At 41.8% G+C, this 22,248-nt stretch overlaps 2 long non-coding RNA genes across 3 annotated transcripts; one reads left to right on the top strand and one right to left on the bottom strand.

Moving 5' to 3' along the window:
* Nucleotides 1-16,514: 16,514 nt before the first annotated feature.
* On the bottom strand, nt 16,515-18,486 carry LOC122878832. 2 transcript variants are annotated; one of them, XR_006378545.1, is made up of 4 exons: nt 18,025-18,486; nt 17,852-17,933; nt 17,383-17,754; nt 16,515-16,595 (listed from the first exon to the last, which is right to left on the bottom strand). It is a non-coding gene; the product is annotated as an uncharacterized LOC122878832 (long non-coding RNA). The 2 variants fall into 2 exon arrangements; XR_006378544.1 differs by having other exon boundaries at nt 17,852-18,486.
* Nucleotides 16,582-21,990, top strand: LOC122878833. The gene is made up of 3 exons (XR_006378546.1): nt 16,582-16,682; nt 21,535-21,552; nt 21,650-21,990. It is a non-coding gene; the product is annotated as an uncharacterized LOC122878833 (long non-coding RNA).
* Nucleotides 21,991-22,248: the final 258 nt, after the last annotated feature.

The raw sequence follows: 22,248 nt of genomic DNA, 5'->3' as shown, positions 1-22,248 counted from the left end.
GGAGCAGGGAACGCAATGGATAGGACCCAAATGCAGACAAAAGGCAGAGCAGATGTAATACATTAATTTATTATGGAAAAGGCTTAAGTGGATAGTCAGGCAGGCAGAGGTCCAAATCGGGAAGGCATTCCAAGACAAGCAAACAAATAAGACAGGGAGCAGGCAACAAACAAAATCCAAAAGTCAAGGCAAGTTTCAAGCAAACACAGAAATAAATCCAAGAGACTTAGGAGTACACTTAGTACACACGATTGCACTACTATGACTTATATTATTACATTGTACTGTACACTTACTTAGCTTTATACTTCATACCCACTTGTACTTATTTTGATTAGGTGTATTATAGTGTAGCATATTTCCATTTGCTTGCAGACTTATTTATTATTATGTCTATTTCTATTCTATTAGTACTTTTTCTCCTGTGTGACGTGATAGTGAGCAGCTGTAACAGAGTTTCCCCTCGGGGATCAATAAAGTATTTCTGATTCTGAAGTAAAACCACAAGACACACGAGGAGAGGAGAACACTACAAAATAAGACAGGAAACAGGACAAAACAAGACAGTAAACAGGACAAAACCACAAACTATGAAAATCTCTCGATTTACGGCAGGTCTGCTTGTCAAACAAATCCAATGTCCTGTTGAGATACAAGTCACACTATGGTGCAAGACTAACAAAGGAATGTTGAGTGTTGAGTTGAGAGTGAAGCTAAGCCAGTTTATTAGTTTATGACCCTCGCTGACTTGACTTGGTAAACTTAAACTCAACCCCTCAACGGACGATGCTCTGGACCTCATCCATGACTCCTGGAACTTTGAGACTTGAACAGAGAAATTACTTTGCCATACAGAATCAAAATGTATTAACTATGTTATGTTTAACTGACAGTATAGGAAGAGTGTGGAACTTGATGTTGTCATACTGATGCAAAGAGCATCAGAACAAGACATGTTCTATATGTAAAGAAATTAATATATTTGTATTTGGTATGAATCACCATTTTCTTTATTAGCAAAACTATTCTTTCAGGACATCCATAATAATTTAGGACAGCATGTGTGATAATTTGGGATACAGTTTGATTAGTTTAAGTCCTTGCTTCAACTCTAATGACATATTGCCAAGAATATTTTCAACTGATCTCTTGTTGTCTTAACCTTAATATTAATCAATCAAACATGCCTAAGGTTACTTACTTTTATGCACCGGGTGCTGTGTCTGTCGATTAGGGAGAAGAAATAACCATTCCCTTTTTGCATGCCTCTCACAGACTTTAAGACAAAAGACATCCCTGAGATCCAAAGATTTCTGAAATATATAGACATTTAATTTGTGTGATTTTATTTTACTATTTCATTTACTGATAAAGATATATGTGTGTGTATAACCTATATATGGTGTGTCATCATAATAGCAGATATTGGAACATATATTATCATGTATGACATTTAATAAACACTGTCTGTTAATTACTTAGTGGATAAGTGGATAATATCCTGTTTTATTCATAAGTGTGTAGTACCTTTCAACAACTGATGAGACAAAGCTTTAACATGGGAGAATTAAACTTAAAACTTTATTAATTCATTAGAAAGAATTATGATAAGATAGGGTGAGAGTGGAGTGAAGTTTCGCGTCTTGAATATAAACAACCCTGCCCCCTCTTACAAAAGATTTTAAGACAAGAGAAACTTCTTGTCCTCAGGCTCTTAACGTCTTGCACTCTTCTTCTCTGCATTTCAAAACCTTCGCAGCTTCAGTAGACCTTGGTCACAACCGAACTGCAGAGGAACTGAAGGCACACCGAACATGGTGGAAAAATGCAGATATCCAACAACTCAAAAGAAAGAAGCCTGCTAAAATGAGCCTGTGCCATTTCTGAGATCTAACGCGACAACATTAAAAAAGAAGAAATCCGCACCAGCCACGAGCAGAGAAGGAGAAATAGAGAGAGAGAAAGATGGAGCGAAAGAGATAACTCGTAAGGAAATAAATTGTTATTAGCACATCTAAACTGCTGTTACCAGATTAGAAAAGCCTGTTCCACTCTACAGCTCCTAACGAGGACCGTAATGAACTTTAAACTCAGCCAACAGCTGACACTGCGTTGCCATCACAACCGAACGTCATCAGCCTGATTTTCGAAGAAGAACTCGAGACGAAGTTGCACTGCAGGACTGACAACGCATCCTGAAACATGGAACTCCAGGGAGTTTAATTCTGGACCAACCGCCCACAGAGTGCCCCAGAGAAATGGCACCACTTCACCTCTCCTCTCCCAGCAATGCATGCCCTGCTCACCCAAAACTCAGGTGAAACAACAGATTTTTGACTTTTCTGTGATATTGGGGTTTGATGCTTTAGCTTAATAAGAACAATTCCGTAGATAAAAGTTTGCATCTTCCATCAAGATAGGTATGATAGCTAAATTACTTCAGGTGATTAATAATTCCTAATTAATCTCCCTTGACTTTCCAAAACTTCTAAGTTGCTGAATGGTGCCTAGTTTATTTCACTGCTAACTATTAAAGTTCCTGTGTTTACAATTTAATACCGCTTGCCAAAATTAACCATTTACTGCATCATCTGGTGTGAAACATCATTCAGTCATCCCTTTATTAATTATTCATGGCTGTGTTCATATCAGTCATTCATGGTTGCATTTATCGCTTCATTTGTGCATCTAGTAATTATTAGTTTGTTTGTGTAGTCTAGTAGTTATAGTTGTGTGTGTAGTTAGTAATTAAATAAACATTTATAAAACTTTATATTTATTATTATTTATTATTATTGTGTGGTTGTGTGTATGAAGTATTCCGGTCCTTGTCCCGAGACAAGAACTCTGTAGCCACTTCAGATGAGAGTGAATTGATTATTAATTTATTTATTAATTATTATAAATGGCTAAGAGTGCCCGTTTTAAAATTAGTTAGATTCTGTTTTAATGTGAACTGATTTTATTCTGATAGCAGGAAGTGAGTGTAAAACTGCTCTTACCAAAATAAAGTTCATTCACCATCAGTTTAATGCATTTAAACCTTTAAATTGCTACAACGGTGTTCTGCTGGCTAATCCAGAGTAGGGACCTTAGTGGGTGGAGCAACTGCACAAGAGGCATAAAGAGGCTTTCTCCCCCATTTCTGGGCTTCTTAAAGTAATTCCTACATAAGAGATGGGGGAAAAAATCCACAGCCTTTGTTCTGTGAAAAAATGCATTCTAACATGCCGATGAAGATGACATGAGGATTCAGCAGTCTGAATTACACCAATTAAGTAGTTGTTTTCCAAAGTTACAGTTTTTTTAGTACACCTGCTTTGTGTTACTATCCCTCCACCGCAGCTTAGGAAGGACACGGTCTATGGAAGCATGAAGATGGAATTTTGTGCTAAAAAGACAGACAGAAATTGTAGAAGATACCCACTTGATGTTTTTACTCAGACTGCTGAAGCTTCAGATTAACTTCACCTGAAATTTGGAATAATTTTTTTGCACAAAATGAGGACTGTGGATTTTGTACATTGAAATTGCTTTTAAAGGGATCTTATTGTGGCCACTATGGACAGGAGAAAAAACAGTTTTTTGATACCTGATTTCTTTGTCCACGTTGGGGGCAGTGAAAACAAGTAGTAAATACAAAAGACTTATCATCCAGCCCATTCTCATTCCCAAGGCGTCAAATTATTATTAATAAATAATCATTCACAATATGGAGGGGGGGGGGGTGTTTATGTACATATAAAGGCGTGTGGTGTGGGTTAGTGGAGAGGAAAGAGAAATACAGCACACAGAGTAAGGCACAAGGAATCTCAAAAGCTGTGATAAAGCACAATAGCTGCCCCTTTATCACACAGTAACCTGACAGCATTCACCAGCCGTGTTACTTGACTTTGGTCTGAGCACAGTTATTACCTTCCACAGTGGCTAAAGCTGACACAGTTAAACGGTGTGGCACCAATACAAAATGGAACGTGCTAACACAAAGAAAAACACACAGCAATAAAATCGCGGCGGTCCGTTACTCTCCAAAATAAGCAAAGCACAATTAAACAACAACAACAATGAAGCTTAGATGAAATAGCACACAGTTATAAACTCTATCTTTACCCAGACACAAGCCTCTTATTTGGGATCGCTTTTGGTAGGGATTTAATGCATCAGTCCGTTGGGTTATCCGGCAGAGTTTCACTCAGATCCTGATGTGGCCAGGTCACTGTCGGTTTCCTCGGCAAAACTGTTACCTCAAGGGCAGCAAAGGGAAGCAGCAGTCGACTTTGTCTTGTCAGTCGACTTGTCTCTTCCTTCTGCAGGTACGGGATCATTATGGGTAATAACGATCAGGATCCAAAAGTGTGTTCGGCAAACACAAAACAGTCACTCGTCCAGCGAGTTAAGACTCTCCTAGGAAAATAAAGTTCAACGTTGAAACGTCTCCTGAAGCGACCAGGGTCACAGTGGAAAGACCACGAGCAGTCTGTTGTGCTGGGCTTTATAAAGGTGATGACGTTACAGCTGTGCGGTGGGATTCCCTGCGCCATGGCTGGCGTCTTGTCCAGTAGGAATCCAGTGTTTGGATTCAAGCTCAAATGATCACATCTGAGTGTGAATTAACAGCTAGTGGAGAACTGTCGCTGTTTCATTGTCTGGCCTTTGTTTTTGATTCAAGCCTCTTAGTGAAGGCTTTAGATTTTCCAACCAGGCCGCTGTCTTTTGTTCTACCCACTCGTGGTAAGGCCCAACACAGGAGACCAAGGTTCGTGTCCCGTGTAAAACCAAAAGTTAACGTTAAGTTTAAAGTTTTAAGTTACGTTAAATGTCACGTCACTTCCTACTGTCTAACCACACTGACAAAAGCCAATCGAATTCAATAATGAGATAAACGCAGTACTAAGGCTATAATTTTCAACATCCACATGAATATTGAAATCACCTACAATGGAGAGAGATAAATATTACTTTCTGTCACTTTTTAATTGACGGATGATGGATGGTGACCTTTGACTTTTGATTAAATATTAAACCACCCCCCAGATCCTCCCTCCGTCCCTCCGGAAGTGCGTGGCGTTATGCATGGACCAATGAGCGTGAAGCAGGCGGGGTTTGCAGGAGCCAATGAGCGTGACGCATGCGTGGTGAGCAGGAGCGAATGGGAGTAAAGTGGGCGTGGGAATGACAAACCCTGTAAATGAAATAATATGATTAAATAATTCAATCATCTAAGTGAAATCAATAGTATCAAAAGTATAAAAATAATTGGCAAATTTACCATCTGTAAAATCTAATCTTTCAGGACCAAAAGACACGTTCTTCTCTGTTGTCTGTCCGGTGCAGAGTGAGGTGTGAATGAATTGGAAAGATGTGGGAGGGTAGGCGGAGTTTGCGTGAACCAATGGGAGGGTTAACCAATGGGAAAATAAGTTAGGAAGAGCTTGCATGCATCGAAAAAATAAATAAAAGCAGAATATTTCTGGTCTGAAACATCAAACAAGATGAATCAGTTGAAGATGATCAGCCTGTGACGCATTATCAAAACGCAACACTAGGGGTCGCACCCAAGAAACAGGTGTTGTATTTGACTCTGATCCAGACACCTCCTCCCAGCGCGCTTCAGGAGCAATGGCTTTTAGAAGATGGAAGTGTGTGGGGATATGCGTTCAATTATGAAGTCAACAAACTTTGTTTTTACCAGTTGGAGAAATGAGAAACGTTTGGACCCCTCACTCCAAAAGCAACGCTTACATCAGTGGATTGGTCTGTGCTGAATCTGCTGCTGCTGTCAAACAACCTCAGAGCAAATGAAGGAAAGGAACCTGCAACAAAAAACAAACAGACGCAAACGCTTGTGTGGGTTAAACAGGAATTTCCACCAGTGCTCACCTCGAAAAAAATTGTAACCTGTCATTTTCGGGACGAAAAGCTCGGGTTCCGGCAGATGGTTCTACCGTTCAAGCCGTCAGGCGGTCGAAGGAGATGAACACTCGGATGAATTTGTCTTGGAATGTTTCAATACTGAATGTGGCATGTTCCAGACGTCATTACGGCTGCCTCTCAAGGTGTGGATGAAAATGATGATTGAAAAAGCAGAAAAACTGAAGGATCTCTTCCTAAGAAGTCAGACATCGAGAGACATTCTGATGATAAAAAAGACTGTTTACAGAAGACACCGCCCCCAACTCCTCCTCCTCCTCCTCTGACTCCGCCCTGTAATTCATTCCGCTTAAAACAGGTACCCTGCAACTTCAGACTCACACACTGAGAAAAAGTCATGTCTGTTCCTCTTCTACCGCAACCAGAAGCAGCGGCAGCAGCAGCACCAGCACCAACCGAGGCTGAGACCCCTGTAGCAGCACCATCCGAGGCTGAGACCCCTTTTACGCTACGACCAGTCGGTTTTGCATGGCATCATGATCCTAGCAGGTGGCGCAAGCACCGTGAGGAGGGTGGGAATACGACGATCCCTTCACCACCTCGCTGTCACTCTACCCCGCGGAGTCCCATGGATGCGATCCCAGAGGAGAACCCTGCAACAGCATCGCAGGAGCTTGATACAGCTCCTGAAGTAGCAGCACCACCGCACGTTGGGAGCCCTACCCACGATACGACACCCCCACCTTCACTGCCGGGGACCCCTGACTGGATTCTACCTCCTCCATCACCATCTCCCTCCCCTGACTGGCCCTCTTCTTTTTCTTCTTCTTCTTCTTCTTCGGTATCCTCAACTCTAATCACCTCACCACCCCCCTCTCCCAAGAAAGAGGATAAACCTGACGGGGTGCTCTCTGACCTATTTCTGAACACGGTGAGAGCTGCGGCAGTTCGCCTGTTGAGCAAGGTTCTGACCGTGTACAGATCTGAAATCTGTAACGGCTGTCAAATTGATCACCCGAGCCAGCTACAGCACGAATGTCTGTATGAGATGCCAGATTATTTCTTCCATCAGCACTATAACGAGTTGACGAAACGGCTTTGGATTGTTTCATCAGAGCCATTCAACGGGCACTTCAGGCATGCCATATCCACATGTCTGCATACAGAGTCCACGGCGCTTCCGAGGCCTTTCTTCATAACCTCAAAAAGACAAAACGCATCGGAGAGAAATTGGAGAAGATGTACGACGCTCTCTCTAGGGTTTTTAAAAAAACCCTAGAGGGGGCAGCAAGTGTCATGAAAAAAGTGTATTATAAGCCCTCACATCCTGGTAGTTTTGGGGGAGTGGAACGACTACGCAGAGCCGTGCAGGATGAAATGGGGGAAAAAGTCAATGTAGAACGGGTCAAAGATTTTTTATCGGAACAGGACTCGTATACTCTGCATAAACCGGCCAGGATACATTTTGTCAGAAATAGTGTTTGTACCACGACCTCTAAATCAGTTCCAGGTAGACCTTTGTGATATGCAGGCCTTGACCGAACACAATGATGGGTATTTACTCACAGTCATGGATGTATTTTCAAAACGGCTTATGCCAGAGCCTTAAAGACAAAAACAGGGGTCGAGGTCTCTAAGGTCTTTGACTCTATTTTAAAAGAAAGCCGGATCCCTAAAAAGTTACAAATGGACGCAGGCAAAGAGTTCTTTAACAAAAGCTTTGAGGGGTTGATGAAGAAATGAGGGATTAATCATTTTGCAACTGTCAGTGAACTGAAAGTGTCTGTTATTGAAAGATTTAACCGCACATTGAAAACACGAATGTGGAGGTATTTTACGGCTACAAACAGCTGTAGGAACGTGGACATCTTACAGGAATTGCTTGACAGCTACAATAAAAGTTATCATAAAAGTATAAAAATGACGCCTATGCAGGTGACGTCAGAAAAAGTCTCACGAGTGTTTGAAAACCTGTATGGAACATTCCCCATACTCGACAAAAACAAAGATGAATTTTAAGAAATTTGGTGAAAATATCCAAACTGAGAGGAGTGTTTGATGAATTGTTCACAGTAACTGAACATATACCTCGCCAACCAAAGGTTAGTAAAGACAAAGCGTTTCAAGTTGAAGAGATTCTGGACGAGCGTGTTGTCAGAGGTAAAAAACAAATGCTGGTGCATTGGAAAAACTGGCCTGAGAAATTCAACAGCTGGGTCAAGGCAAGCGACCTGAAAAATGTATAAAAACAAATAGGTACGTCGAATCTGAATCATTACAACATGGACCAAATCACAGGAGAAGGGTTCTACGTTGTCCTACCCTCCAACGCCAGTCTCGATGTATTTAAAAATAACAAGTGCTCCAGCTACCACGTCGATTTAGCGCAGCATATTGATTTAGAAGGCCCGTGGGAGGTAGCTCTGACAGAGATTTCATACCCCCACACCTGGTTTAACATTTCTAGTGAGGATGCTTATTTTGAATGGAGGAATAAACCGCAAGATGATGCGTCAAAGAGCGAGGTGTTCACCCATCAGGGGTTTAGGGGAGGTTATTATCACAACCTGGACCAGCTCAAGATAGAGCTGAACGCCTTTCTTAGAAAAACTGACTCCGATATTTATTTAGGGTTTAGCTCCATTCAAAAGAGATTTGATTTTCAGGCAGGAGGTCAATATCATTTATGAGTTTACCCCCCTCTGGCTTACATCTTGGGCGTTAACCCGGGAGAATGGGAATTTTCAATCAAAGGTTGGCTCCATATCCGACTGATATAAAGGGAGGATTTTATCACATGTATTGTTATAGTGATGTGGTACGACATCAACTGGTTGGTGACACTTACGCTCCGCTCTTGAGAACGATTGCTATAGAAGGGACGTACGGGGACGTCCTCACGCAGTATTTTAATCCACCCTGCTACCTACCGGTGGTTAAGCAACACATCGAAACATCCACATTGAGATAAAGACGGATCAAAATAAACCTGTAAATTTTACCTTTGGGAAGACTATCGTGAAACTCCATTTTAGACCTTACAAAAGAAATCCTCTGTGACAAAAACAAAATGATGCATCAGAGACTCGATCCTCACCATTTTGTGAGTTATTATGAGAATCAAGTAGGGGATGCTCTCCCTGGTTTTTACGGGGCGCCTGTTATGTACAGGAGAAGAATCGGTTAGATTTTTTCTAAAATATTTCGTTTTGTATCGCTGTTGGTGAAACAAGGCTTTGCCATTGCTAAGCCTCATCTTAAATCAGCCGCAAAAAACATTGCCTCAGAGGTGATAAGCCACGCGGTTAGTAGAATAGGGGGTCGATCGGACAACGGGGCTCAAGAAGGATCCGGCAGTATGATGGTTTTGGCCAGATGACTGAGGAAGAGACCTCCCGGGCAGCGAGTAAAAGAGCGTAGGTCAAAAAAGAGAAAATCAGTAGGGAGAAGTAAGTCGAAAGGAAAGCAAGCTGTTGTGAGCTCTGGAGATATATTTTAGACAAACAAATATGGCGCTTTTACATCACAAATTGGCCGAATGCACTATGGGTGAGCTGGATTTATTTTCAGCACCCATGACGCAACTGTCTATCGAAGAAAAGCTCTATACAGAAGTCCTGCCTTTGTCAGCCATTACTGATGGAGGTCCTATTGAATTTTTTATCCCCGGAGATGGGGAAAAATATATGGATCTGAATGATACTTTGATTCATCTTCGTGTGAATATTACCATCGCCGACGGATCAAACCTAGCCGCCGACGCAGCAGTGGGTCTCATCAATTATCCTCTGAATACAATTTTTAACCAATGCAACGTTATTCTGGGGGATAGATTAATTTCACAATCCAGCGCAACTCACCCTTACAGAGCGATGATAGAGACCCTCCTCAACTACTCAGACGATACGCTAAAAAGTCAGTTCACTGCCGGGTTATTTTACAAAGACACGGCCAGTGCTATGGACTCTATAGTACCAAATAATGGTCAAAACAGGGGGTTAAGTCAGAGAGCTCGGTTCACCTCGGAATCTAAAGAGCTTCACCTGCTAGGTCCTCTTCACGCAGACATATTTTTCTGCGAGAGGCTTCTCCTGAACTCTGGATTTGAGAATTAAGCTGACCAGATCTAACGACGCCTTCTGTCTCATGGGCAACGCTGCCAGCACTTTCCGTTTAAAAATACTGGGGGCCTCGTTGTTTGTCAAGAAAGTCACCGTTTCCCCCGCCGTGCGTTTAGGCCACGCGTCAGCATTAATGAGGGGGAACGCTCTCTACCCTTTATCACGCGTGAACGTAGAAACCTTCTCCCTCCCGGAGAATTCCAGAATATGTGACCAGGAAAATCTCTTCTTGGGGACGATGCCTAAGGGCTACTCTTTGTTTGTTTTTAATCTCAACGCCTGCGAAGATGCCGATGCATTGTTAAATGATTCCAACGGCAGTTTAAGACTGGAAATGAGATTCAGAGAACCGTAACCCCATACTACCACTCTCATTGTTTATGCTTGTTACGAGTCTATTTTGGAGATTAATTCCAAACGACAGGTGCTTGTGGACTATTACTGAGACAATATGAACATCACCAATTGGACGGGTTATTATGTCATTTACTAGGAGATGCTTTTTGCAGAGTGTGGGCTGCGGATCAGTTACCTTTACTGCGTCAGTCCTTTAGATTTCCAGCCTTTTTTATAGTCAACACACCCTCACTCACTTGGCCCTCACTCTTGAGGAAGGCAAAAAAGGCAGCTTTTCTGATACTTTCGGATTTTCCCCGGATTTTTCCCATTATTCTAAAAGCATCTTGCAATTTTTAGAAAACCATTGTGAATCTATTTGATACCACAACCGTCAGCTTCAACACGTTCTGTCTACGGTGTGCGGTCAGCATTGTGTTTATTATTTATGCCACAGAGCCTGCGGTCTATCTTTTGAAAATGTGCTGTCTTTGTATCAAGATGGTGTGATGAAGAATGATGTTATGGTAAGTTTGTGAAAAAATATCAAAGTTGTATGAGGTTGCAAAAAGCCGGATCTTTTCACCACACCGTCTGTTCTTTACAATGTTTAAAGATTGTTACAACTTATAATTAAAGATGGATCTGGAGACTGTTAAATTCGTTTGAATAATTTTTTATTCAAATAAAGCCAGCTAGCGGATAAAGGTATATGTTTCTTTCGTTTTCCTGATCTTAACGGCTGAGGTGATGTTTCTATCTCATAGTCCCATCGCGGTGCTAAGGGCGTCTGTTTTTTAACCTTCTTCAACACTAGGAGTGACCCCTCATCGTCGTCATCCCAAAGCGGTCCTCCCTTTTGAAGTTTATGATATTGCTCGCGAGTATGGGGGTTACTCATCAAGGATGAAGGGATGTTGAGCTCCCGTAAAGTATTTAGAAACCACATCCATCCCTTGGGTTCTCTGGATTTTTTATGCCTGACGGAGAGATTTTTAAACAGGTCTAGCAGGTGTGAGCCTTTCACAATCTCTCCTTTATGGACAAACTCTCCAGAAGGAGCCCATCCGCTCTTCATAATGCACTCTGCATTGTTACGGTAGCAAACAGGTAGGTTTTGCAGCACTTCGCTAGCAGTTTCATCCAGCGTTACTTGTTTGTCTTCTCGCTGATTTTCTTGTTCCCCTGATTCTTGGGTTAGAGTCAAAGTGATACGACGGTCATCTTTCTCATCGTGTTTGAGTAATGCTAGGTATCTTTGCAGCAGAGCGTTGTATTTTTAAATTTTATTATGAGCGTTCAAACCCTTTTCAATTAACACATTCCTCATTTTTACATCCAAATCATTTTCTGCCGTACGTCTCATCGTTTCCCCGGCGCTGGGAGCAGAAGCTACCGACTGACTGAGACGGTTTAGCTGTTGCGGCGAAATCAAAAACATCTTTTGACTCATGATTTATCATCTAATAAGCCCTCCCAGCAGCTCTCCAAATATCGGTACCACCGCTGACAGCAAAGGTAAAAGAAAACCTCCAGACTGTTTTCTCAGAGCCTGGTGTTTGGTTTTTAGACTGCTTTTTTTTTTGGCCAGCAACCTGATAATTTTCTTTTGTTTTCTGAGTTTTTTATATTGAGCCAAGGTCAGGGGAATGTTTCCTTCTAAGTGGTTTAAGGAGAGCTCGCACAGAGACTGCAGAAAGTCAGATGAACAATGGTTGAGAATATCTTTACGTTTCCGAGGTGTAGCGTGACATAATGCGCGTAGTAAAGGCGCATTTCTTTTTAAACGTGCCGACATGCTGGATCAGGACTTGGATTTAGGTAGATAGACGACGGGTCACTGATGGGGGAGTATTCCCATCCTTAGTCTGTATTGTTCTGGGCAGCCGGGTGTGAGATCGATGATTAAATACCTGTGAGGATCTTTGGTAGCATCTTCAAAACTAATAAAAAGGCTTTTCGTCCGGGAAACATTTGTTGAGCCAATATATTCGTCTGTAATCTGTCTCGAGGGTTTTTAAACAGTGCCAGATAATTACTGTCTAAACTGATGGTGCGGCTGTGTTTACCTTGATGGAAAAGATTTTGAGTCAGCATCATGACGGACATGTTCTTGTGATGTTTGTATTGTGTAAAAATTTTGACTACATCAGGATGGTCAGAGGTCCAAAATAATCAAATGATTTTGATCAGAAGGAAACAGTTTTTCATCATCAAAAGAAGGAGGCAGGCATTCAACAAATTTAATCTTTTTATTCTTCTTTTGCAGTTCAGCATACAACGGTTGAAACAATGTAAAAATCCATACAGTGTTATCAGGCAGTATATCCATCACATGATTACAGTTTTCCAAAACAGACTTTACAAAATAAGTCTTGCCACAGCCACTCGGCCCTGTGACCAAGAAACAACAAGAAAAAGGTATTTTCAGTCTGGGGTCAAATCAATTTCTTCGGTTGAAAACATTTTCTCCTCAATAACCAAAAGGCAATGTATGTCCTAGACTCAGCAGCCGTCTTTCATCATATACAACTCTGAACTTTTTTTGGAATGATGTGTTTTTTAGAAAGAAGCCTTTCTTATAATCCTGATCCAGGTCTTTGACGCTATCAAAGTTGACAATTTCACAGCATTGGTGCGTCTGCGTAATGCCTTTTCAGCGTAAAACAACCTTGTTGTTTCGAGTTTGGTAAGCATAACTTTTTGGACCCGCAGCCACAAATTCTATCTCCCCCTAACTCGTCCGTCAAATCTCCTAGGTAATTACCCAGCTTGAGCAGCGTCTCTCCCTCTTTTGTGACATAGATGAGGCTGTCTGTATTGCAGTAAAGAACTTTGTCTTGCAGCTCTTCCAAATACCTGTACAATGTCAGACGTCCGTAGGCTGTGATGAAAGCGGCTATAAAAACGTTATCTACCTTGTTTGGTAGCGGGATACAACGGTCTCCGTAAGACCACTGAACCAAAGCCACTTTGTCACTGACGAAGGAGAGGTACTTGACTTTATATTTTTCAGAAAACATGAGGTTAAAGAATTCTTCCGGGTCTGTGACTAGTTCGGTTTGTGTTTGACACTTGTCTTTTAGCAGGGTTTGGTCTGATTTTATCCGCCTCCAGCAAAATCCCTTGGTTTGCATGATAGTCACTGATGTACTGTTCTCTGCTTTCCTGATCTACAGCGTCAGACGGGTAACCCGAAGCTTCCTGTTTATCTTTCAGAAAAGTGTGCATATAGTCAAAAAAAATAGAATCACTCCGTCTATCAAAGCGCCATACCTCAGTTATTTCCCCCTTATTTAAAGCATGTTGGATAGGGATGCCGAGGGTGTGTGACAACCACTCTAACCACTGGATACCGGCATTTGAAAATGTTTTGAACTGACGCCGGTAGTCGTCCGCAGAGGGGATTGCTAATGTTTTCGGTGGTAGAAAGTTTGTCAGAAACACCTTCATGCATGCCGATGCGATGGTCGCACGGCTGAAGGGATCAACTGCGGTTTCAGCGATATACTGTTTTCTGAACAGCATGCAACCCTCAGCGAGAATGTCTACATCATTTTGACAATAGAGGCGAGCCTTATTCATGAAGTTGAATGTGCCGTGTCGCACCGTCGTGTACCAACTGTAAAAGTCTGTTAGTTGCTCCGTTGTCATGGTTTCAATACCGTAAGACTGAGCGGGTGGGTACTCACCTGTATAACTCAAATGGGCCTCTGAGCTTGTAATGGCAAAAACAAACAGACTCTCTGATATAATAGTATACAGATATTATTATAATTGTTTGGCGTCAATACTTCATTTGTGTATGATTGTTTGGACTGTGAGATGAGAACAGTACACTGATAATGATGACATGGAACTACAAATTATTCTACTGACTGTTATGTCCAGACTTCAGGGACACTCTTCTCCCCGGGCTGAGGAGTCTGACCCTGAAGACTGGATAAATAACTGATGCTCTTTTCCCTCTGGACTCATTCAGAGCAGATTATACTGATGTATGTTTTTGCTGCTGTGAGTCCGTCTGCAGACGCTTGAAGTAAACCTACAGAAAGACAAGTGATTGCCTTGAGTGTTTCTTTATTCTGAAGGAATTGCCACTACAAGCTGAAACCATGAGGAAAGTACCCCTTTATTTTATCACTGAAACCAAGCGTTTTCGGAAAATTAGCTAAGCGCATGGTTAAAAAGGATAAAGACCCAATGTCAGAGGACTGTGTTTGTAATCTGTATCGGTGACACAAATTACTTTTGACCCTTGCATAATCAAAGAGGACTTTAATCCCTGTTCGACCATGGCTTTGATAAGGAGATAGCTGTCAAAACCTCGGGCATTGTGTGCTACAAACACTGCATTTTTGTACAAAGGTGGTCTGAAATGCAGTAGAAACTCTTTGGCACAATCTGTACCCTGAGAGCTCCATGTTTTACCATCTAAGGTTCGTGTACACACTAAAAATGGAACGTGAACGCCATTCTCGTTGAGGTATGTTTCAAAATCATAAAACACCACATTGTGTTTTGTTTCAGGGGGTAACGTTTGGATGTAGCACTGATGAACCTCTGTCTCAGAGTCAGAGATCAATTTCTCACCGCAAATTTTACATTTCGCAGTCTGACATTTGTGTTGTTTACCATTACCGTTCATAGCACAGTAGTACAGCCTTGCACATTTGGTACATTTTTTGTACAAGGCACAAACGCTGGCATATGTTTGACTTCTCGATCTCTCTGTAGGTTCTTTGTGTTTGGTCAAACAGAAAGGCGAGCGACATGTTCTGTTGCATTGGTCACAAACAACAGGTTGACACAGTCTCTGTGTACAACTGGGGTCGAAGCATACAGTGCAACGAGCTTCGCAAGTATGGCCTAACACGGTGTTAAAACCTGTAAAGCAGTGTTCACAAACATAAGGCGAACCTAGAAAGGCTTTGAGATTTTTAACCGCATAGTAGTGATTTTGGAAGAGAAACAAAATCAGTTTTTTACTCCGTCTTGGGCTATCTGTCAAGAATTTGCATAGAGCCCTGTCTTCCTCGGTTCTGTAAAACACTACAATTTTACAGTCCAACGCGGTTTCAAATTTTGGGATGTCGCTAAAGGATACAGCGGTCTGATCGTCTAACCCTACTTCATTTTGAAGCTGTCTACTGCGTTCGAGGGCTTCTCTATCGCTGATATCGGGATGTAACAGATGAGCCAGACAGATGGCAAAACATAGTTGATTCTCTCTGTTCTGGACGATGTACCGAAAACGTCCTTTTTTTTTTTTTTTTTTAATGATTTCACTGTCTAGCATTTTCCCAAGAATTCGTTTCCCCCCACCCCTAGGGTTCTGGATCACTTCTACGATAAGTTCTAGCTGACCATCGGCCATAACGGCCCAGTTACACTGCACAACACGAAGTAAGAGCCTTTCAAAGTCGGCTAGGCTGGGGAGCTCGTCATTAGATAAGACGACCGAGACGTTACTATGGAGATTTTGCCCGCACAGCTCTAACTGTACCGCATCTTGAGGAGTCACGTATGCTAATGCTTGCTGTAGCAATGCATCTGCTTGTTGCAAAGTTGTGTTGTAATAAACGCCGTAGTCCACTATTCCATCTGCGTTAAGAGGGGGTGGAAAGTTTAACAACTGTCTGATTTGATAATTTGCAAATCGGCTTTGCTACACAACGCTTGGTTGTGGTGAAATATGAGCACCTCCTTGCTGCACAGGAGGACTGGGTATGCTGAGATCGATATAGTTTGGGGGTGTCTGAGGGTCTGATAAAGTGGGACTTTGTTCGAGCTGGACATTATTTATTCTGATTGTCTCGTTTGTTGATGATTCATTCTCTAACTGTTCAAGGTTAGCGAGAGCTTGATTTAAAGCAAGGAGAGGATCTACCGGCTGTTTGGAGCTGTTAGATGTAGTGGCTGTGTCGTTTTCATTCAAATCATTTTCAGTTAAATCATTTTGAAAACCCGACTCATTCTGAAGATTTTGTGCTACTGAGTCTGCTAAACTCTTTAACAATTCAATAGCTACTACTGTGTGTTGATCCATGACCTAATAAAAATCCAACGCTTTTAAAAACCTTAAATCAAGATCATTGCAATTTATACAGATGATAAAAATCACAGTCTGAAACAGTTTACAAATTGTCACTTTGTACACCTAACTTCTGACAGGTGAGCCAAAAGGCTCTAGACATCAGATCCAATTGCTGGCATGTAGTTCTGCAACACTGAGGGCCTCGGATGGTCTGGACCTGGGTCTGTTTGCTGGAGAGAAAAAAGAAAGAAAGAAACAAAAAAGAAAACATTAACTTCATAAACGGGCAGATCTCATAAATACAACAGCCCCTTAAGGTATGTAAACAGACAGCCAGACCGTGTGTGTGTGTGTGTGTGTGTGTGTGTGAGTGAGAGAGAGTCTGTGTGTCTGTGTGTGTGTGAGAGAGTCTGTGTGAGAGAGAGAGAGAGAGAGAGAGAGAGTGTCACAACTTGTTGTGAAGACAAGGGTAAGGGCCAAAAACAGCTGTTTTTACTTTAAGAGAGACTGATGAGAATAACAAATGCAAAAACCCCAGAATGTCATATTTATAGCATCTTTTTCATATATTAAAAAACCAAGATAATACTATAACTCAACCAACGCCATTAATAGCTTATAACAACACACAGTCAAATATACCTTATGAGACTCAGCTTTGTAGAAAATTACATTTCAAAGCACAACCTATTTAATTTCACACATACAACTTATCTCTTTATATATAAACACCATGATAATACTTATGAGAAACACTATAACTCAACCAACGCCATTAATAGCTTATAACAGCACACAGTCAAATATACCTTATGAGACTCAGCTATGTAGAAAATTACATTTTAAAGCACAACCTATTTAATTTCACACATACAAAACCTTCCGTGCTTATGATGTAAAATGAGAGAAAAGGAAGGTACATTGTGTTCCCTTCTGGGTAATTATTACATTTATACGGCGTGATTGAATCGTCTCACAATGCACTGTAAAACAATTTAAAAAAGCAAATAGACTTACAGCGTGCCGATGGAAATCCTTCGCTGGAATTCCCGCGGGATCTCAGGTGTGGATTCTCAGAACTGGAACTGTTTCTCCTGTGGTTGCGACCCGATGAGAATCCTGGATCTTTGTCCACTGGTTGAGGCCTAGACCTCTCCGCAGTCATCAGCGGTTGATTAGTGGTTGAGACAGACTCCTGGTGAAATGGTGGTTGTTCTTCAAAATTTTGATGCGGTATCACATCCCCTGGATCTCCTCCGGTTAACCGGACTGCCTCTAGAGAATGTTTAATGTTTTGACCGCCTGAGGCATGCCCGGTTGTGTCATCCTGTGGCTGTAATGATGGCGATAACCCTTCTTGGAAATATTGGTCCAAATCGCCCCACAGATCTAGCATGAGAAAAAAAGTTTTTGATAAATATTCTGTGTAAGTTTTAGGTAAAAAACAAAAAATGGTAAAAAAAAATAAATAAATGTAGCAACTCACCGGGTAATACCACGTCCTCTGAAAGCACAGATGAGGATTCAGTATCAGATGAGGTCTCGGATGTTGAGGTATCAGTTGATGACTGTGAAAGATATAATTTATAATCACGGTAGGAAATAAAAGTCTTTTAAATATTTCTGTATTAAAAATACATAATGTAGACCTATACTTACCAGACTCTTCTGCTTGAAGGTTCAGCCCTCTGTTTAGAGTCACTGCAAAGAATGAAAAAAGTCCCTATGTTTCGGCCTAAAGGTTTAAACGCGTAAAATATAGTTTTAAAGATATTGGTAATTTACCGGATGCTTGGGCCATTTTCCGTTGTCAGATTCAGAAGTCCTGTTCTCTGCGTCTCCCTTTGTTATCTGTCTACGTCACTAGGTACCCCTGTCTTTATAAGGTCCTGTATGAAAACAAGGGTTGACCTCTTGACCTTCTCTGGTTCCCCTGTGTGTGTGTGTGTGTGTGTGTGTGTTTGATGCAGAGATTAGCCTCTGAGATTTAACATTTATTTTACTTTCTTGTAATTTGAGATGTTTATTATCCAGACCTCCAACACGGAGCTTCACACAGAAACTTCAAGTACATTTGACATCAGGCTCAGTGTTAAAGACACTAATTGTAATTTCCCCTTATGATATTGTGAAACTTTAAAGTGTAATCTTTTTTCAACATAAGAGTGAGTAGAGGTTCCCAGGTTCCAGATTGTATGGGTAATTTATCTTATTTTGTACAAAGTGTGTTTGAAAGTGTTGTCTGGCTGACACGCATTCAATATGGCTTAAGGCCATAAAAGAGACATTCCTTGGTCTGTCTTCACACAACGGGCCTTCAGAAAGAGCAGTAAAACATTGATCCTTTTAGGGACAAAGGATGTATAGATGATTGAGAAATGCCTTAGGCATCCGTATGGTTTTTATTTACCCTGCGTGTGAGGAGTTTTACACGCCAATTTCAAAGTGTCTTTAAGGGTGATGGTATTACAGAGGCAATCTGATGCCCTCATTCCTTGGTCTTCACACAATCTGCACAGAAGTTGCAAGAGATGCTGCATGTAGACATTCATCAACGGATATCTGGACATTTATTCAGCTTCAAAACTTTAATCATTTATTTTTTAGTTCACATTTTCACAAAATCATTGCCTCACGCAAGCTCCTCCTAACCTATTTTCCCATTGGTTCACGCAAACTCCGCCTACCCTCCCACATCTTTCCAATTCATTCATACCTCACTCTGCACCAGACAGACAACAGAGAAGAACGTATCATTTGCTCCTGAAAGATTAGATTTTACAGATGGCAAATTTGTCAATTATTTTTATACTTTTGATACTATTGATTTCACTTAAATGATTGAATTATTTAATCATATTTCATTTTCAGTGTTTTTCATTCCCACGCCTACTTTACTCCCATTCACTCCTGCTCACCACGCATGCTTCACGCTCATTGGCTCCTGCTAACCACGCCTGCTTCACACTCATTGGTCCACGCATAACGCCACGCACTTCCGGAGGGATTGAGGGAGGACCTATTTAATCAAAGGTCAAAGGTCACCATCCATCATCCGTCAATTAAAAAGTGACAGAAAGTATTGTTTATCCCTCTCTTACAATAATTACTTTATCAAGAAAGACTAAACTTGATAAAAACTATTTTATCTCCCTGAGAATTCAGGAACGCTGTTCACTATAACAAATAGAATTGGCTGTTGTGTTTTCCAGGTTGGGTGTGAAAGACTAAGAACAAGGCTTTCGAATTAGTTATAATTTAGTTAAGGTTTAGGGTTGTTTAATAGGCTAAGATGGCTGCAACTCCACCTCCTCGGCCGGCGCCTCAAGGAATGTGATTATTAATATGACTAGGCAGAGTGGATTAATTTAGGCTATTATATTCTTCATGACCCAGCCAGGTTTCAGTAAGACAAAATAAGTCAATATGATACTCTGATATTAAATCATTCACTAGTACAGCTTTAGATGACAGAGATCCGATATTTAAGAGTCCACATTTAATTCTCCTATTTTGCTGTGCTATTTCATATTTGTTTAGGTTTTTATGTATAACTCTTCTTCTGTTAACTTTTGGTTTCATGAATTTAAGTGGTCGGGAGACAGAGACCGTCACTAAGGAGTTTTGGGTGGGTAACTGCTCTGGAAGCTCAGAGAAGCGTATAGGACTGCAACTCTGTCTCCTGGTCTCAACTCATGGTTTTGGTCCACTAATAACCTCGGCCAGATTTCTAGATATGAGAGCTGCTCCATCCAAAGTGGGATGCATGCTGTCTGTCCTAATCAGACCAGGTCTTCCGCCAATTATCTACAAAGCCCACATTGTTTGCTGGACACCACCTTGACAGCCAGCGGCGGAATGTAGACATGCGGCTAAACATGTCATCACTGGTCAGGTTTGGCCGGGGGCCCAGAGAAAACTATGGAGTCCAACACTGTCTTTGCATATGTACACACCGACCGACTCAACATTAACTTTAGTGATCCTCTCCCCCCTCCTTGTGTGTGTGTGGGTGTGACAGAGAGAGAGTGAAAATGTCTTTGAGAGACAAAGTTTAAATAAAAGCATTAAAATCCATTGATCGATCTCAGTTTGTACATGTCAACGGTGAGTCCTCCGTGCACGCCAAAGTTAGTCATGGAGTTCTACAAGGTTCTGTGCTTGGACCGATTCTATTCACCTTATATATGCTTCCTTTAGGCAATATAATCAGGAAACACTACATAAACTTTCATTGCTATGCAGATGATACCCAATTATATCTATCAATCAAGCCAGATAAAACTAACCAGTTAACTAAACTTCAAGCATGCCTTAAGGACATAAAGACCTGGATGACTTTCTGATGCAACTGTCTGATGTTAAACTCTGACAAAACACAAGCTATTGTACTTGGTCCCAAACGAGACACATTATCTAAAGATATATTTAATCTAGATGGCATTGTCCTGGACTCCAGCAGCACCATAAGGAACCTCTGAGTTATTTTTGATCAAGATTTATCACCCACAAGAAACTAACTTCAAGGACTGCCTTTTTTTCACCTAACATTGCAAAAATCAGGCACATCCTGTCTCAAAATGATGCCTAAAAATTAGTGCAACCATTTGTTACTTCTAGGCTGGACTACTGCAATTCCTTATTATCCAGCTGCCCGAATAAGTCCCTTAAGACTCTCCAGTTGATCCAGAATGTTGCGGCACTTGTACTGACAAGAACTGAAAAGAGATCATATTTCTCCAATATTCGCTTCTCTGCACTGGCGCCCTGTAAAATCCAGAATAGAATTTAAAATCCTTCTCCTCACCTACAAAGCTCTTAGTGGTCTGGCACCATCGTATCTTAAAGAGCTCATAATACCTTATTAACTGACTAGAACACTGCTCTCCCAGATTACTTGCAGGGTTACTTGTGGTTCCTAGAGTCTCCAAAAGTTGTCATAGTGAGCCACTATGTCCCCTGATCCTTGTGTAATCTAGTGTTTTTTTCCCTTCCTTGTGTTTCCTGGCTGGCCCCTGTCCGTTGTTGTGTATGCATATGTGTGTGTGTGTCTGTGTTCTGGTCTGGCTTCCCGATCTCCTGTCTGCTGCTGATCACCGGCACACCTGACTTCAATCACTTCAATCTACACTGCTTATCTACCGGGCTCTTCCACACTACCGACGTCAGATCGTCCTCCATACATGTGTACGCACACCTCGTAACGGCCCCAACGTCAAGTAAGAAAAGTGTAAAGTGTTCTTTGTTTCTGCCTTGATAGTAACTCCAGTTATCTCTGTCACAGACTCACGCTCTGCCGGTGATCATAGTCTCAGTCAGCCCTTGGATCTTCTGGACATCGATACCACGGCAACTGCCACGTCACCCTCGCCATCCGGCAAACCTCGCCTCCACAGCCAGCCGCCTTCCCAAACTAAACGCCAGGCTTCACGGGTTCACTGCCTGGCCAGCCCAGCCCTTCTCCCTATGCTTGCCAGTCCAGAACCAGCTCCCCTTGTCTTCGTCCGGAGCTCCACCAGTCTCATCCCCGACCCGGTCCGGTCGAGTCCTCGGGGCGGCCACGGACCATGCCGAAAACTTCGTACACCAATAACTATCTGCACAATAAAGATCGTTCCAACTATACCCAGCTCTGTTCCATGTGTTTCTGCATTTAACACACATACGACAAAAGTAGAATGGGAGCCAGAGCCTTCAGTTATCAAGCTCCTCTCCTGTGGAATCAGATCCCAGTTTGGGTTCAGGAGGCAGACACCATGTCCACATTTAAGAGTAGGATTAAGACTTTCCTCTTTGATAAAGCTTATAGTTAGGGCTGGCTTGGGTGAGTCCTGAACCATCCCTTAGTTATGCTGCAATAGGCCTAGACTGCCGGGAGACTTC

This window comes from Siniperca chuatsi, linkage group LG7 (assembly GCF_020085105.1).
Source record: "Siniperca chuatsi isolate FFG_IHB_CAS linkage group LG7, ASM2008510v1, whole genome shotgun sequence".
Taxonomy (NCBI): Eukaryota; Metazoa; Chordata; class Actinopteri; order Centrarchiformes; family Sinipercidae; genus Siniperca; species Siniperca chuatsi.
The sequence above is the reverse complement of the archived record's forward strand: the minus strand, read 5'-3'. Positions and strand labels throughout refer to the sequence as shown.